At 41.6% G+C, this 19373-nt stretch overlaps 1 protein-coding gene and 1 pseudogene across 1 annotated transcript in view; one reads left to right on the top strand and one right to left on the bottom strand.

Moving 5' to 3' along the window:
* The window catches only part of LOC126094464 (solute carrier family 2, facilitated glucose transporter member 1-like), a 574417-nt gene that overhangs the window by 96432 nt on the left and 458612 nt on the right, over positions 1-19373 (top strand). The gene's annotated exons all lie outside the window — the stretch shown is intronic.
* On the bottom strand, positions 9029-9143 carry LOC126095928 (5S ribosomal RNA; annotated as a pseudogene).

Genomic DNA, 19373 nt, shown 5'->3' with positions numbered 1-19373 from the left:
TTACAGGTTTTTTTTCACAAAGTCTCATTAGTAAAAGAAATTGCACACAGAAGTAGTGGATTTCCATGCAGTCTTGAAGAAGTAGTGTTGTCCTTCCAACGGAAAGACAGTGCTGACTCTTGACATGCAGACAGGTAATGGGCCACAACAAAGCAAACCCACAGCAGAGTCAGTCGAAGTTTTGAAGAATATTGGTAGGTAGGTCATCACAGAGTAGACCCACTGTAGTCCTGGTAGAGATTACGGCATTGGTGGGCCACCAGAGGTGCAGACCCACTGCAGTCCTTGTAGAAATGGATCCTGAAAAGTTAGAAGCAATCAGAGCCATTCCAGTTCCATCCACAAAAAAACAAGTCCTCAGTTTTCTAGGTCTCGTAAATTTTTACCGTCGTTTTCTGAATATGCAAATTCTTGTTACACCAAAACTTTGTTCTCTCACTGGAAAAAATACTATTTGGAACTGGGACGAACAAGCACAGTTGGAATTCAATTCTTTGAAAGAATCGCTACTCAACGCGCCAATACTAGCTCATCCAGATCTGTCACAAGATTTCTGCCTTAGCACGGATTCTTCTAAAGTCGGTCTTGGTGCCCAAGAAGCCATAGAAAATGACACTACCATTCAGAAAACCATTGCTTTTGCTAGCCGAGTGCTAACAAAATCTGAAAAAAATTATTCTGTTACTGAATTAGAAGCTTTAGCTATCGTTTGGGCATTCAACAAATTCCGTTTCTTTCTTTCTGGTAAGCACGTAAAAGTATACAGTGATCATCGTGCATTACAATTTCTTATGTCTTCAAAATTAAATCATGACAGGTTAAAACGTTGGGCATTGTTTCTGCAAGAATTCCACTTCACAATAGTCTACATTCCCGGCAAGGAGAACATTGTTGCGGACGCACTGTCACGCGCACCGGCTGGGCTTGAGAAAACTAACACAGAAGGCAACCTCGAGAAAAATTTCAGTATTCTTTACATTCAGAAAGTCGCCTTTGAAAACTTTATCTCCTCATCTTTAAAGGACATTGCTCATGAACAAGATAAAGATCCGATTTGGAAAGTAAATGGCATGAAAAGACACACACTCAGATTCGGTATTATTACCTGGTTAGAAACAACATACTCTTCAAACGCTGCACTGTTGATGACAAGCTATGGGTACTTTGCATTCCAGACGATTTTGTTAATAAGCTCATTTGGTACATTCATTTCAGCTACGCACATTTTGGTCCACGAAAATGTTATCATATTCTTCGAACGACTTGTTATTTTCACAATATGGAAAAGAGAATTCGAAGAGTCTTGTCTATTTGTAAACTTTGTCAAAAGGCGAAACCATCTACTATCTCACATCGTGCTCCGTTGTTTCCTATTATTCCTTCTAAATTAAAAGAATTTGCTGCTGTTGATCTCTTGGGACCCCTTGTCAGAACATCGAATGGATTTTCGTACGTTCTAGTCGCTGTATTGCAGTTGTTCGAGTAATGAAGATTTTTGTGAGGTAAGTGATTTGTGAAAGGTATAGTTTAATGTTAGTCAGGGCCATTCTTTTGTAGGGATTTTTGAAAGTCAGATTGCGTTGCGCTAAAAATATTGTATGTCAATTTAAGCACAGTCTTGTATAATTGTTCTAAGGGGACGTTTTGTATGTAACGTCCCCTTAGAACAATTTTAGAATTACTGTGCTGATAAACCTCTTACATTATTTGCTTTTCAAACAGCTGAGCAAAACTGAACGTACTCAAACATTCAATAAAGTGACACACAATATTTTTAGCGCAACGCAATCTGACTTTCAGAAATCCCTACAAAGGAATGGCCCTGACTAACATTAACCTGTACCTTCCACAAATCACTTACCTCACCAAAAATCTTCGTTACTCGAGCTACAGCAATACAGCGAGCGCCAATACTGCCAGCTAAATAAAAGATTCAAACTACTGAAGGCACTAACTACTGATAGGCATAGTTAGCAAATGAAAGATTTTAATAGAGAACAAACAATGTATTTACCTTAATAATCATAATATACATGCCATCCAGTCTTACAAATTTCAAGTCTCCGCCATTTCTCTCCCCACATCCACCACTGCTGGCGGCTCACCTCCAACTGCGCAACGCTATGCGCTGTTCACGTCCAGCTGCCCAACACTACAATGGCAGACAACAATGCAAACTAGCCACAGACTGCACACAGCACAGCCAGTGATTTTCATACAGAGCGCTACGTGGCGTTACCAATTGTTGTTGTTGTGGTCTGCAGTCCTGAGACTGGTTTGATGCAGCTCTCCATGCTACTCTATCCTGTGCAAGCTTCTTCATCTCCCAGTATCTACTGCAACCTACATCCTTCTGACTCTGCTTAGTGTATTCATCTCTTGGTCTCCCTCTACGATTTTTACCCTCCACAAACAGCCTACTTACAAGGTGAACTCTATATTGCGGTTTATTGGTAGAATCCTGAAGCGATGCAGTCCTTCAACAAAGAAAATAGCTTACAATACGGTAGTTCGTCCAGTCTTGGAGTATTGTTCGTCTGTATGGGACCCTTACCAGTTGGGTCTGATTCAAGAGATTGAGAAGGTCCTAAGAAGAGCGGCAAGATTCGTGACTGGTACATTTAGCCGTCGCGAGAGCGTTAGAAGTCTCGTAGAAAGTTTGAAGTCGGAAATACTTGCAGATAGACGGCGCGATGAACAGAAGGGGCTGCTCACTAAATTCCGAAATCCGATCTTCACCGAGGATGTAGAGCATATATTATTACCACCAACTTTCAAATCGCGCAATGATCACCATTAAAAGATAAGGGAAATAAGAGCTCCTACTGAGAAGTTCAGACAGTCGTTTTTCCCTCGCGCGATCCGCGAGTGGAACAGAAGGGGGGAAGTATGACTTTGGCGCGAATTGTGCCCTCCGCCACACACCGCTTGGTGGCTAGCTGAGTATATATGTAGATGTAGATGTGCTGATGCAGCTGACATGAATGGTCCCTTCTCTTACCGTTCCGTTCCTCTTCCTCCTCCTTTAATTAAATCATATGTTTGACAGCTGTGGATTCCGCGTGGCGTCTGTTCTTTCGCACAGACAGCACGCGCTCATATAATTTTAGCGAGGTCGCACAGGGGTGGGTGATGCTGATCGGAAGGAAAGGCCATTGAGTTGACGACCGACGAAAACGACCAAGAGGAACTGATTCGCAACAATCGCATTCTGCGACGATGAGGTAGATCACACAGCGGTTCTCGAGTGGCTCTGTGACCAAAGAGCGGAGTTCTATCGTCGAGGAACTGAACTGTTGTTAGAACGTTCCGAATGATGTTTACCGATGATTGGTGACTACAAGGTTCGGTTCAAAAGTTCTCCACAGTGTAAGACAGAACTGAAGAAAATACTTCATTTTACAAAATATCTTTACAAGCCTTCAATATAATCTCCTTTCTTGCTTATGACAGCTTCCCAGCGTTTTGGCAACCTCTGTACTCCGGACAGGGTACTTTCATTGTAAAGCTGTCTAATTAATCGGGCCGCCTCACTGGAAGCTTCATCAGTTGTCTCAAAACCTTTTCCACGGAGTTGTTACTTCACTTGAGAAACCAAATCAAACTATGATGGGCTCATATCAGGATTGCATGGTAGGTAAAGAAGTATTTCCCATTTGTAGAGCGTCCCTCTCACTGGTAGAGCAAGATGCGGTCTTGCATTATCATGCAACCGGCCGCTGTGACCGAGCGGTTTTAAGCCCTTCAGTCCGGAACCGCGCTGCTGCTACGGTCGCAGGTTCGAGTCCTGCCTCGGGCGTGGATGTGTGTGATGTCCTTAGGTTAGTTAGGTTTAAGTAGTTCTAAGTCTAGGGCACTGATGACCTCAGATGTTTAGTCCCTTAGTGCTCAGAGCCATTTGAAATCATGCAAAATGAGGATACCAGCTGCAAGCATGTCAAGCCTTCTTTGACGAATTTCTGGCGCAAAACATTTTGCAGGAACAACTTGGAGTACGTGCCTATTATAGACGTCCACTGGCGCACTATTTGTAGCTGTGACTACATTCAAGTCACACGCAAAACTCATCATCCGTTTCTCTTTTAATTGTTGGCGTGGAATTTTTTCGGGCGTGTAGAGCGAGAACTTCTCCACTGTGACGACTGAGACTTCAATTCTGACACAAAACGTCGTATCCAGGGTTCATCAAGTGCAACAATCATTTCAAAAATCTGTTCTCCTTCTGTTCTATAAGGTTGAAACAATTCTGCAATTCTTTTGCGACCTGCAAACGGGTCATAAATGACAAAGGTGAGCGATGGCTCCGGAGATGCGTACGGGCGATACAAGTGCAATTGTTGAGCAACTGACCACCCAGATTAACCAAGTGCCTACCAACAACGTCACCCGCACAGTCGCAACAGATGACTGTTGGCCATCTCTACAAGGATTACAGTGGGTCTGCATCTTTGATGGCCCACCAATACCATACTCTCTACAAGGACTACAGTGGGTCTGCACCTGTGGTGCCCCACCAAAACCATTATCTCTACAAGAAATACTGTGGGTCTGCTCTGTGATGACCTACCTACCAATATTCTTCAAAACTTCAACTGACTCTGCTGTGGGTTTGCTCTGTTGTGGCCTATTACCTGTCTGCATGTCACACTACTTTCGTGTGCATTTTCTTTTACAGATCAGACTTTGTGCAATGTAATTACTACTGTAATGAATGATCAGGACTGTCTTTATGGTGCGGCTGGTCCCGGCGGAGGTTAGAGTCCTCCCTCTGGTATGGGTGTGTGTGTGTGTGTTTGTCCTTAGGATAATTTAGGTTAAGTAGTGTGTAAGCTTAGGGACTGATGACCTTAGCAGTTAAGTCCCATAAGATTTCACACACATTTGATGACATTTTTGACTGTCTTTATGGACAGTGGACAATTTTTGCTTTTGACCAACAGTGTATCAATACGTGTGTGCATTTGATATATTTATTAACGTTAATATAAAAAAAGTTAGCAAATTTGTGTTGGCCACTACCCAAAACAATTTGTAAAGTTTTTTGTGGGAAGCTTGGGGGCTATGTAAGTAGGCTGTTTAGGTTTTTTTGTTCGTAACGCCACGTATCGCTCTGTATGAAAATCACTGACCGTGCTGTGTGCAGTCAGTGGCTTGTTGGACTCATTGTTGGAATATTCGCTTGTGTAGTGTTGGGCAGTTGGATGTGAACACCGCGTAGCGTTGCGCAGTTGGAGGAGAGCCACCAGCAGTGGTTGATGTGGAGAGAGAGATGCCAGAGTTTTGAGCGGACGATCTGGACGTGTGTCCATATATATATATATATATATATATATATATATATATATATATATATATATATATATATATATATATATCATCCAACTGCCCAACACTACACAAGCGAATATTCCATCATTGAATCCAACAAGTAACTATGCCTATCAATAGTTAGTGCCTTCAGTAGTTAGAATCTATTCTTTAGCTGGCAGTATTGGCACTCGCTGTTTTGCAGAAGTTCGAGTAACAAAGATTTTTGCGAGGTAAGTGATTCATGAAAGGTATAGGTTATTGTTAGTCAGGGGTATTCTTTTGTAGGGATTATTGAAAGTCAGATAGCGTTGCGCTAAAAATAATGTGTGTCAGTTTGGTGATGATCAGAATAAGTAAAGAGAAAACTGTTTGAGTAAGTTGAGTTTTGCTCAGCTGTTTGAAAATTAAATAACGTAAGAGGTTTACCAGCACAGTCATTCATAATTTTTCTAAGGGGACGTTTCAGTTGCTTCGTACGGGCCTCTGCAGCAGGCGCCTTGTCCATGCACCCATGTGACTGCCGTTCATCGGCAATGAAAGGTGCAATTTGCACGCCAGTACCGTGACTGGTCGTCCAGAGAGTGGCAACAAATGGGGTTTTAGGATGAATCACGTTTTACGCACCATCGAACCGATGGCGGTTGATATGTACGGCCCTGCAGCAATTGACGGAAGGGTCCAGGCCCGAGGAGGGAGACTTATGTCTGGGGAATGTTTTCGTGGCGTCCCTTGGGTAACCTCGTCAATCTGGAAGGCACAATGGATCAACACAAGTATGCATCCAGACTTGGGGACCATGTCTACCCCTACATGCAGTTTGTTTTTTTCCTCAGCAAAGTTGTCCTCTACTTGCAGGAAAATGCAACGCCTCGCACTGCTTTGAAGCCTACGTGTGTTGTTCGAAGAGCACCAGGATGAATTTAGTGCACTTCCCTGGTAACCAAACTCCACATATTTAAGCCCAATCGATAATCTATGGATCACCTCGATAGGGCTGTTCGTACCATCTATACTCAATCGAGAAACGAAGCGGTACTGGCCTGGCACTCGAGTGGGTATGGCTCCACATCCCTGTCGTTACTTTCCAGAAACTCATTGTCTCTCTTCCTGCACCTCTCGCGCTGCAAAAGGTGCATATTTGACAGATAGTCACATTCGTATGACTGGAAGGAGTAATATTACGTTTTTTCATTTAACTGTTGTTTCTAAACTGTGATTGATTGTTAACAACAAATTTTACAAGGGAGTGAATGTACACTACTGGCCATTAAAATTGCTACACCAAGAAGAAATGCAAACGATAAAACGGGTATTCATTGGACAAATATATTATACTAGAACTGACATGTGATTACATTTTCACGCAATTTGGGTGCATAGATCAGTACCCAGAACAACCACCTCTGGCCGTAATAACGGCCTTGATACGCCTGGGCTTTGAGTCAAACAGAGCTTGGATGGCGTGTACAGGTACAGTTGCCCATGCAGCTTCAACACGATACCACAGTTTATCAAGAGTAGTGACTGGCGTATTGTGACGAGCCAGTTGCTCGGCCACCATTGACCAGACGTTTTCAATTGGTGAGAGATCTGGAGAATGTGCTGGCCAGGGCAGCAGTCGAACTTTTTCTGTATCCAGAAAGGCCCGTACAGGACCTGCAACATACGGTCGTGCATTATCCTGCTGAAATGTAGGGTTTCAGAGGGATCGAATGAAGGGTAGACCACGGGTCGTAACACAACTGAGGTGTTAACGTCCACTGTTCAAAGTGCCGTCAATGCGAGCAAGAGGTGACCGAGACGTGTAACCAATGGCACCCCATACCATCACACCGGGTGATACGCCAGTATAGCGACGGCGAATACACGCTTCCAACGTGCGTTCATCGTGATGTCGCCAAACACGGATGTGACCATCATGATGCTGTAAACAGAACCTGGATTCATCCCAAAAAATGACGTTTTGCCATTCGTGCACCTAGGTTCGTCGTCGAGTACACCATCGCAGGCGCTCCTGTCTGTGATGCAGCGTCAAGGGTAACCGCAGCCATGGTCTCCGAGCTGATAGTCCATGCTGCTGCAAACGTCGAACTGTTCGTGCAGATGGTTGTTTTCTTGCAAGCGTCTCCATCTGTTGACTCAGGGATCGAGACGTGGCTGCACGATCCGTTACAGCCATGTGGATTAGATGCCTGTCAGCTATACTGCTAGTGATACGAGGCCGTTGGGATCCAGCACGGCGTTCCGTATTATCCTCCTGAACCCGCCGATTCCATATTCTGGTAACAGTCATTGGATCTCGACCAACGCGAGCAGCAATGTCGCGATACGATAAACCGCAATCGCAATAGGAATCAAAGTCGGAAACGTGATGGTACGCATTTCACCTCCTTGCACGAGGCATCACAACTTTTCATCAGGCAACGCCGGTCAACTGCTGTTTGTGTATGAGAAATCGGGTGGAAACTTTCCTCATGTCAGCACGTTGTACGTGTTGTTACCGGCGCCAACCTTGTGTGAATGCTCTGAAAATCTAATCATTTGCATATTTCAGCATCTTCTTCCTGTCGGTTAAATTTCGCGTCTGTAGCACGTCATCTTCGTGGGGTAGCAATTTTAATGGACAGTAGTGTACTAAGAGGCTATTGTCAGTACGTCCAGCTGTTTAAAGAGTTGTCTGCTAGAGGTTCTAGTAGGGATACCACACGCTTCTGTGCAACAAACTTTATTTTCAATGAGTTTTTACCCCACAATATGATACCGCAAAACATTAGTGAATGAAAACAGGAAAATAGTTAACAATTTTACATTTTCATCCCCAAAATCTGATGTTATCCGTAACGCAAAAGTTGCAAAAATAAGACTTTTAAGAAGATCTGTAACATGTGAATTCCAGTTCATAATTTATCAATGAAAACATCTACGTATTTAGAAATTCTACTTCATGATTTCAGTTACACTCATGTATTATTGCTAATGGTGTGGTTAACCTTTGTGCAATACTAAACTACCTGTATTGTGCTTAATCTACTTTCGGTGACATTCTCGGCAGAGAAATGGTTCAAATGGCTCTGAGCACTATGGGACTCAACATCTGTGGTCATCAGTCCCCTAGAACTTAGAACTACTTAAACCTAACTAACCTAAGGACATCACACACATCCATGCCCGAGGCAGGATTCGAACCTGCGACCGTAGCGGTCACACGGTTCCAGACTGACGCGCCTAGAACCGTACGGCCACACCGGCCGGCTACGGCAGAGAACTGGTTATTAATTTCCATGAAACTTATTTACATTTTCAAGTGCTGAAGTTACACTGTTAGGCTAGATTATAATACTAGCGTCGTTAGGAAAGACAACTGCTTCTTGGATACGTGATGGAAGATCACTTCTGTATAACAAGCACAATAGTGGACCAAGTATGGATCCCTATGGTGCACCTACCTATTGTTTATGTGCTTTTTCTTGCGTTTGCCTACGTTGAAGTAGAAGTACGAAGTCATACTTCAGTTCCAGCACTCCGTCTTCAGGCCACAAGTGTCCTACTGGGACCATCCAACCGCCGTGTCATCCTCAGTGGAGGATGCAGACAGGAGGAGCGTGGGGTCAGCACACCCCTCTCCCGGTCCTTATAATGGTATTCTTGACCGAAGCTGCTACTATTCGGTCGAGTAGCTCCTCAAATGGCATCACCAGGCTGAGTGCACACCGAAAAATGGCAACAGCACACGGCCCAGATGGTCACCCATCCAAGTGCCGACCACGCCCGACAACGCTTAACTTCGGTGATCTCATGGGAACCGGTGTATCCAATGCGGCAAGGCCGTTGCCATACTTCAGTTCCAGGGACAATATTTTCCCCCAGCAAAATTATCGACAGCCGACAGTTTGAAAATACTGCTAACCCTATGCGATCAATCTTTTACGTATATTGAGAACTTGAGACGTAATACAAAATTGTTAAGACTGACGTGGAATAATTTAACCGTGTTTGCGCAATATAACGCCGATTCTGTCCGTCACTCTGGTAATGTATGGTAGAAAGGCAGTACCCGACATTTCTTTTTCTGATTTGTTACTTCGCCGAGTGTTTGGCTCTGTTACACTTCTAATATAATTTGCGGAGTACCCATTGCTCCTAGGAACACTTTCCAGATGTTGCATTCCGCGTCTGAGGTGTTGCGGCTCACAAATTCGTCCTGCTCGTGTTACGAGCGTATTAATCATGACTCTTCTCTTGCTCGAATTTGAGACGTGTTATCACTATTTAAGGATCCATTCTCCTAAGAAAGCTTATAAAATAAGCGATTTTTACAAATTTTTTTGAAAAACTAATGAAGCACTTAATCTAAATCTTTCGCACATTATTCTTGGACAACATTTTCTGATTTGTTAATAAAATTCAGTCATCATTAGGCCCCCATCCGAGGAGTTAAGCTGCTCTCTCCAAAATGAGGTATGTCCATGGCGGAAGTCTTGCAATCTACAAATCTTATCTGAAATCAAAAAACCAACAGTTTTCTTAATCTACAGAATATCGCACACGGAGTAATAGAACATTTTTTTTGAAATTCGAAAAAAATAATAAAAGAACGGACGTTTGAAACAAAGCTGTAGTTTTGTCGTATGTTTTCGGTCACCTTTTTGCACTACCTATTGAATAAAGAGAAAAGTAGCCCATTGCTCCTTGCGGACATGCACAAGAAGTAATTCAGCCAAAATTCAAAAATATGTCTTTATTAGTGTGTCCGCAATCCATTCTGTCAGCCTGAGATACAGTACATTTCAAGCTGACGGAACAGGTTGCAGGCACACTAATAAAGACATCTTTCTGAAATTTGGCTGAATTACTCATCGGACGTGTCCGCAAGGAGCAATAGGCTACTTTTTGTAGTTTATTCACTAGGCATTGCAAAAAACGTGACGAAAAACATACTACAAAATTACATCTATATTTCAAACGTCTGTTCTTTTATTGTTTTTTCAAATTTCAAAAGCTGTGCTATTACTCCACGCGCAATATCCTGTTATTAAGAAAATTCTGTTTCTTTAATTGTGTTTTTCAGATAAGATTTGCAGACTGCATGACTTCCATCTTGGACACACCTAATTTTGACAGAGCAACTTTCGCTCTTGGATTTTGGTCTTAATGATTACCAAATTGTTTTAGAAAATTAGAAAAAAGTTGTCCAGTAATCTATAAATAAATAATGTACAAAAAGATTTACATTTATGGCTTCGATTTTTTTTAATATCATAAAGTCACTTATTTTGTAGGCTAACTGAGGAGATTGGACCCTTAATGGGACACAAACGCCGTTACTTTCATTCCTGTTAAACGTTCGCCATCCAGTGTAATGTACTGGAGTTTATCGTAAATTCTTCCAGTATTGTCACCCTCCCATAATAATTCTTATATATCATCAGAATTTTTTCATCAATGAAAATTTACAATAATTTTATTTTGAGTAATTCCTAGATTGTGTGGAGTCGTCGTTTGGTTACGTGTGATGACTGTTAGTTGCCTTTGGAAGAGGCGGGGTCCAGAGAGCAGCATAACACGAAAGGTCCCTGGCTGCGTCCACAGCTGGCGAGGTCGAGCAGAACCAGTGCGCAGACTTGGCAAGCTTCCCGCCGCCAGACATTATTTTACCAGCAGCTGCGTTGCCAGTTTGCTGTACAAACTTCGCAAGATTGTAGCTAATTTCTTCTAACTTTTGGCGTGGTTTAGTATTAAACATCATCGAGCAAGTCTATCGGCGCCGTTGGTCGTCTAGCGCTCTTGAAATGATCAATAATACAAGTTTCTTGCTATCGCGAAAAATAAGGTGCACGTGTACCGATGACAGCTGAGGTATTTCCCAGGTCTCTGTAATCACGTACGTAACTCGTTCAATGAGTTGCCAGTTGTCTGATGATGGAAGTGAGTAAAATTGTATGAACTTAACGATAATCGCAAGGCGAACGGAAACACACACTTGGTGCTAACAGTTTTTTAAGGCTTTCTGAGCTATGGCGGCTGTTCCCTTGACTTGTGAAGATTCACAACTATTTGATACTACCATTCCAACGCTTACTGGCAAACGCTTGAGGTCAGCGCTCACAGGCGTGAAAAACAAGGCGCCTGAGAAATAGAACGAAGCCATTGTTCTGCTTCCCTACAATGCAATGAACCAACCGCTGTGCAGTAAGCAGATTTCAATGGGGAGAACGGAGCATACACAATACGTTTTGTGTGTGCCAGCGCGCGCGTGGGGTAGGAGAATGGCAACGATTTTCCAACGATGAATCGTTCTATCACAGGTCAGTAAACGCGGAAAGAGCTTGATAACACAGCAGTTGTTGGTTGTCAAGACAATCCACAGAGTCTGTGGCATAGACCTTGATGCTAGAGCAGTTGCCAGCACATTCTAAGCGGGAAATAAACCAACCCACATCGCGTGTTGCTCTTCATTTTAGAGTACAGGGCACCCCACAATGAAATGTATATTCCAGCTGAGAGACACACAGTAACCCTTCTTCAAGAGCAGTCTATTTAGTAAAACCGTGCATTAAGTCTACCCTTTCTGATTCTTTTTACTTCCTTATGACAATTTTTTTCTAAACGTCCCATGTTTGTGTGACAAGTAAACCCACTATTTAAAATTTAGTAATTACAATCACCTGGATTCCTTCTTCGTTTTGCCTATAAAACTGATGCCGTGTTAAAACTACCAGAAGGTCATCATAGTAGGCAGTCCTAATACAGTACAGCTCATTCATATTTTCCTACGAATCTTTAGGATGAGAACAGATTCAGTCTCCGACTAAACGTTGCATGTAGGCTTCTCTCTAATAATACCGCTATCGATGGGACAATAAGTATTCTGTATTTAATATTAGACGTTTTGCCACATTAGTTTCGTTTACTCTTACGAATTATACACCCGTCTGAACTGCAATGCTCCTTTTCGAACTACGATAATTCGAATTGATGATGCTAGTAGTCTACCACGAGCTTGCTTATATCAGTTACTTAACGAACGACTAATATATTGCTACGAAAAAAAAGTTGGAACCACCTTAACAAACGCAATTACGTTGACAGCTTAGAAGCGATAATTTAGTTAATGGCAGATGATTACAGAATGCCCCGTACGTCGCTTACATTTTCATAGCTTGCTAACTCAAACCATCTACAGTTCATAATGAACTGATATTCAGAAAATAGGAGCGTGTATGAACCTCGGCAAGCACTGCCTAGCGTCAGTACGACGTTTTCAGGCTTGCGTAGCTCTACAGATCTTGCTTTCTTAGATTCCTTCTTTCTTCATTTCAGCTGGTCAATAGTACGTTAAAATTTTTCTACGTCAATTCGCTAATGTTTCCAGTTTTCATTTGCAGTTTAACAAACATTCGATAAATTTGAGATAGAATTTCAGTTTCGGTTCTTGGAGACAAAGAATTTTCGACAGAGTTAATTTACTAGAAACAATTTTTCCTATGGAGTAATCATTAATTAAACGTCAACGAGCACCAGTGGAACATTGTTCGTGTTCGCAAGAACCAAATAGTCTCTAGTCGTATAAGACGGCATCGATCGCCGAATAAGCTTCTCTTACTTTAATTTTATGAAACATACTAAAGAGAACAGATCTTTCAATGCAAAAATAAAGCTGTCCGAGACCGTTGTTGGCCAACAAACGAAATTTTCAACTAAAATGGCGAATTATTGATACGTGCAACAGTTCCGATAGTCATTTTACTTAGTTCGTATAGTATCTTTGACACGGGACTTGTGTTGTTCTCTGATTACCCAAGCAACCAGATGTCTACACCGTCAACAAACAGCCTTGTTATCGGCTTAGGAATCGGTGACCGATGTTATTTGTTGAAAAGTATGTATATGGACGTACAATAACCGTGTGATATGTATGTGCAACATGCTAGTGTGTGTTCGCAGCAACTAATACGTTATTTTGTGGAAAAAAAGGAGAGCCACGCATGATTTACGAGAGTGTAGCCACGTCAAAACAGAAGACTGAAATTTCTGTCTTCAAATGGGAAAATTGCAGTCTTAATGTAATAATGTTCAATGACGTAAAGAAATTACACATGCTTAAAGCAACTTCTATATATAAACGCATAGGGATGTACAAAAGTATCTGAATGCACTTTCTCAGTTACCGTTTTTACGAGGACACGTGAATGACTTAAGTTTACGTCGCACAAGCACATGGGATCTCACGACAGTAAAAGTTAACCAACCGACGTGTTACGTTTGGCATGCTGACAACACACTGCTTTGGATGGGCCAGCGAAATGTAAGTAAACGGTACAGCTTATCGGTAATGGTATTTTCGGTACTACAGTAGCTACGGAAACAATCTTCCGTTTTGTTGTAAACCAATTACATTGGCATAATGCTACGCAAAATTCATTTGATCATATCATTTATTGTGCTAATTTATATGCTTATACTCTTAGTTACTGATTAGTCAATAAATGGCTAAGGATCTAAGTCCCGGATTCGAAAAACATGGCTTTACTTTCCCAAGACGTTTCGTATCAGCGTACACTCGACTGAATAGTGAAAATTTGCTCTGGAATCTAAAAAACAGTCCTTATAGAAAAGGGTAGTACTCCACCAACATTGCCTATCCCATTTTCTCAAAAATGCTGCGAGTGACTTGATATTCCGTGAATCGCTGAGAATAATCTGAATGATGAACGTTCCATTGAATGGAATTCGATTAAAGTTGCGTTTATGAGGTTAACTTCAGAATATCAAGCAACAGACCTACGATGGTTCAAAATTAGTTTCGCTGAACAGAGCTCTACAGACTAAACATTTTCTTGTCGCTGATACCATTAAAAACAGTCTTTCTGACGCCGATATTTTGAACAAAACATCCGGAAAGTACCAGAAATTTCTGTAGGCTGATAGGCGTCCGTAAAGTTAGGCTAGGTGTACAATGTTTTATTAAAAAGAAACTTTTTGTCATACTTTCTATTTTAAACAAACCTATCTCGTAAGTTTTATAAATTTTAAAACAAATGTTTTTTTTTAATATTTCAGTTTAGAGATTTATAGAAATCTCATGCGCTTGTTTTTGTATTGCTGTAGAAAATAAAAGTTTTTCCTGCTTGTTTTACGCTTTCTCGTCCTTGTATTATTGCACTTCAGGCTGCAGCTACTGGCATGTTTTACAAATTGTCTTTCTGTCGTTTCATCCCGCCTCGGAAAATGAATTGCAGACAGTATGGTTATTTCCAGATTTAAAAATTCTTATTGTTTTTTATTTTAAAATGGAAAAAATCGGTTATTTAAAACTGGATTATTTAAGTTGACCTTTTTTCCCACTGCTTCAAATAGGTTCAGTCAGTATGAGTTGCCTCATCCACTTCGTCCTTAACTGTTTACCTAAAACGTCACGCTCATTTTACCAGAAAGACTGCCGGTATTGCAAGCCAGAGGTATCCAGAGTGTAATCGTGTTATTATATTATACACAACAACGAAAACCAGTAACTTATCACTCACTAAAGTCCAAAAGAAAGTTATTAAATAAGTGCGATTTATCTGTAAACGAAGTAAGTAAAACATTCATGCAGAGGAATCGGGATGTATCGCTTCGAGAGGGAAACAAGGCATGTGGGACATATTCAGGTGATCATAAAATGGTGACGCTCAAGTCATTTTTATCAATTAAGCTGAAAATGGTTAGTGGGATGGTGTAGTAGAAAATAAGGTGCGAATTGCGCTTAATATCGTTACGTTAAAGCTGGTAAATCGTTTAGAGAAACTTCTCTAATTATAATTGGAAATTTGCAGGTGTTCCGTCGAAATTTTGTAATTAACAACAGGAGAATTCCGAGTCAGATAAAAAAACCATCTCCATGGTTGACATACTTCACCGAATTCACATACTAGCACTCGAGTAAGTGAAAGGTTACTAATCTTGCGGATGAAGTAATTCGTAGAGGGAGCATATGTGAGACCTTAATTTCCTAATTAAGAGATTGAGGGCCAGTAACGCGACGTACATCGCATACCAATCCGCAATGTTTTATATACCACGCTCACGTGGGACCCCTAAAGCTGGTGATCGGGAAGACTCCAATACCGGTTTTTGAAGTACTGTTCTACTCGTAGCTGTCGGGTTTCCCCAACCGATTTCCGCTCCCACTAAACGTTCAGCCTTTTTAAAAATGTACTTGGGTTGTCAGGATTACTCTTGTTTTTAAAATCACCTAATCTGGACGTAGTAACTTTTTGTGCTGTGATAGAGTGGAAGAAATATTAGACTAAGAAAGAAGTATTTGACTGAAAAGGAACAGCCATCGTGTTGAATGAGCAGAAAGCTAAAACAACTGAATTCCAGAGGCCATTTGTGCAAAACAACTGACAATTGGAAAACAGATATCTGATCAGGCTAGCAAAATCGATACAGCCAACATGTAAACACGACAGGGTGAACTGGTCTCGAAATTTCGTTTCTCGTCTACCGGAAGTTGGGTCGCTTGTAAACGTAACAGAAGAGCGATATAACTGATTGTCTGTTGATGCTATGTCTTTAAGGTAGTAATATTAAGCCCGGAGGCCGCTTTGGTGGTTTTCGAAAGGGACAGGCTACGTGCATGAACTGTGTCGCGCTCTCTCTTCTCAGCTCAACAAACAAGATCTTTAACAGAATGTTACATTTGTCACAGGTGTCTGCTGTGAACGGTTTTATAGAAATATGGTGGTAATACTAGTTTCGATGCCAGTGACAGAAATGCATTCCTATCATCGGATGCATACGAAAGGCTCTATGAGCTAGAAGTGAATTTTATTTTCCTAGTATCTGTTTTTCTTACTTTTTTTTCCTGGCAAGGTTTTAGTAGCACGTTGTAATGACAAATTCCCTCTGCCATAGATTCCAGCGCCCCATCATCCTCAAGCGTTTGAAATAGGACCTCGAAAATTTATTAAAAAGTTCATTTTGTAGCGCACATCTTTCTGAACAGTTTGATATATAAAACATACATGTTCGAGGAAATGTAAGACGTGTTATTTGGTCTTACGTGTACACACTCTCCTATTGCTTGTCACTTTATTTCGCTCTGTGAAATTCAAACGTGTATCTTTTATAATGGAAGCCATCAAACCTATATAAAGGACAGTGGAAATTAAAATATTCTGTGGTACCTCTCCTTCTCCCAGTCGGTCGGTTTGGCATCCTAGACCACTTAAAAAAAAGCTCTCAGCTAATAATGGGTGGGATTATTTGTATCCGGGAGAATGAGAAATCTTCAGAAAATTTGCACTCTTTATTGCCTAGTAGCTAATAACTTTCTTTTTTGTCAGACATAAAACTGAGCATGGGAAACATAAAGGCAGTAAAGATAAGACACATTTATTCAATCCTTAGGCCCCAGCGCTTTTTTTTTGTCTCTAATCTTGCTATAGTTTTTCACGGCATACTTTTCTTTCTGCGAAAGAATCTGTTACCTCACCAAGTTCGTCAAACGTTTTGCTATGTCAAAAATCAAAATGTCGTTGTCTAATACTGAATACGAACAGTACCCAAGACTGATTTGGTCTCTCGATCTGATTACGTTCATTTTGTCACTGTCTGCTAGATGAAACGAAGTAGCCTTTCTAGTTTTGCACCAATTGTAACCAAGACAAATAAGCGAGACTGTTTTGGCACAAATGGTCATTTTTATATATCTCATTTACATAGATAACACGACAGAATACAGTTCAAAAAGTACCAATATCAAATGCCTATTAGGCATACTACAAGCAAAAAATTTTATGTTAGGAAATAGTACCTCATTACATTCATACGCTTTGGTTTCTCAAGCATGAGACTGATAAGTAGTAGCACGAAATTTTTATAAAAAATTTGAATCGTCAATTTCTTCCATATAATTTGTGTGATGTCCCCGTTCCGTCTCCTTCCTTGTTCTAACAATCTCGTCGCACTAATTCTGTAACTGTACCTGCCATTGTCAAAACTTATTCTCCGGTTAACTTCACTAATCTTGCCAGAATCACCAGTTTAGTTACCTCACGCATGCTCTTCGATTAGGTGTTATTACATGTTCGTACAACGCGTTTTCAGCGCTATTCCGAGACAAGAACTTAAGCGGCTGCTAACCCGGGACTGTACAACTGGCGCTTAGTAGTGTAGCAATCTGGCAAAATCTTTCTGTCAAAATTTCATTTTCTTGGATGCACGGAGAAGATTAATATGTAATTTTTCTTATCTGTTACTCGTTAGTTTCTAATTTGGTAGTATGAATCTATGGATTTCGCTAGTAATTACAACAACGCTGATCATTCACACACCGAATCAACCACATAAACAGCGACTGATATTCACCCTTTCTGGTTTAGTCGGCTCAACTCGCATAGCCCCGTCCCCTTTTGTCTGCGTGAAAGCCTTTTATTTCTAGATGCGACAGGGGTTCCCCTGGCAGTGAGATCACGTATGCCTACACTAAGCACGCATTCAAAATCTATTTATGAGTTGTTCAGAAACAACTTAGAAGGTGTTCTAAAATGTTCAAACACGAACAGGAACTCGTTTCAAAATCATATGAATAATCGATAGACCAGCGAGCACTTGATGCTAGGCACTTTGTGAAACGAAGTTTTTTATTCAAGAATATCAATTTGACGCTCCTGAAATTGCCGCCCGTGGCAGATACCCCGGTTTGCAACCCCCCCCCCCCTCCCTGCACCACCTTCTCACCCCTCCACCCCATAGATCCGGGCTGGTCCTCGGCAGATAACTGAGAAGCGAAGCTCAACTGATGATTAACCAATCACTGGAAGAACTTGCGGCATCTTTTGTCTACATACCGCCGTGTTTAAGATGTGTTTGAGGTGTACCTGTTCTCAGCTGTCATCCATCAGCAACGCTAGAGCTGCCAATAACAATAGCAGCTGTTTTTGCGTAGCAGGCGCCGGCGCTAAAGGTCGCCTGGAGGGCAGCCGACCGTTACGCAACAGCTGAGCGCCACACCCGCACGTTCCACCAATGGGAGCGCTCCGAAGGTGGGCCAGGCACTGGCAATCGATACGTCACCAGGGGTGCCCAAAGCGCGCTGCTGAGCGCTCTACAGTCAGCGAAATCTGGCGCTCTCATTTTCCGCATGCAGCGAAAGACAGCTGCCAACACCTTACCCGTCCTGCAGCTGTGTAGTGGCCTAAGCGCTCATGCAAAACTATCAAACCAGTTTTTGCTGCTCGCGCAGTTATTTTTTAAATACAACTTGTACGCGGTAATATGACTACGTTCATACTCGAATAAAAAAGAACAGATTGCAAAATTACTTTCCTGACCATAGCTGTTGTAGAACTTTCAGCACCATACAACTGAATTCCTTACTACGAATTTTTAATTTTTCTTTATATTTCCAAATATCTTATGCTCCGCTGCGACTATCATAGCTACCAAAAAACAACTAACGCTGCAGTCACAGTAATGAAAGGAGGATAGGAGATATGTTTGGCTTCGAGCTCTCGATTAATTCTACCGGTTCATTCGAAGCTAAGTTGTCTTGGAGTGTTGCCTTAGACGTAGAATTAGTTCTCCCACAGCTAAGTAGCGTATCGAGCAACAAGTAACCTCCTGCATACTCGATGAGCTGCCATGTTTTCAGCTTGATCCCAGCTCACTTTCATGCATCAAACGTCCCGTGCAAAAGTTCGTTTCCAGGTGTTACAAGGTCTTCTCTACATCTGCATCCATCTTTCGGTTTCTACAATAGTGCTGATTTGGGGATTCTTGTATCTTTCAAGCGTGGAAAGTACCTCGCCATCTTCAGTCTCCTTTCAGCAATGATTTTGTGCAGGCTGCCTTACATTAACACCACAAAACTCAATGGCGCGTATACTTGTGGGAAATGAAGAAACACATTGAAGATCCCCCAGGAATGACGCTTTATTCATATTTTGTATCGTGGGCACTAATTTTCTCAAAATCACAGGGCCATTCGCTTATGGACACTCACTATTGAACAATATCGTAACTGCAGTGCAATCCAGCAATCGTGCATGAAGAACTTCAAAGAGTTGTCAAATGTT

The sequence above is a fragment of the Schistocerca cancellata genome, chromosome 8 (assembly GCF_023864275.1).
Source record: "Schistocerca cancellata isolate TAMUIC-IGC-003103 chromosome 8, iqSchCanc2.1, whole genome shotgun sequence".
In the NCBI taxonomy this organism is placed as follows: Eukaryota; Metazoa; Arthropoda; class Insecta; order Orthoptera; family Acrididae; genus Schistocerca; species Schistocerca cancellata.
This window is presented reverse-complemented; position numbering and strand designations above follow the sequence as displayed.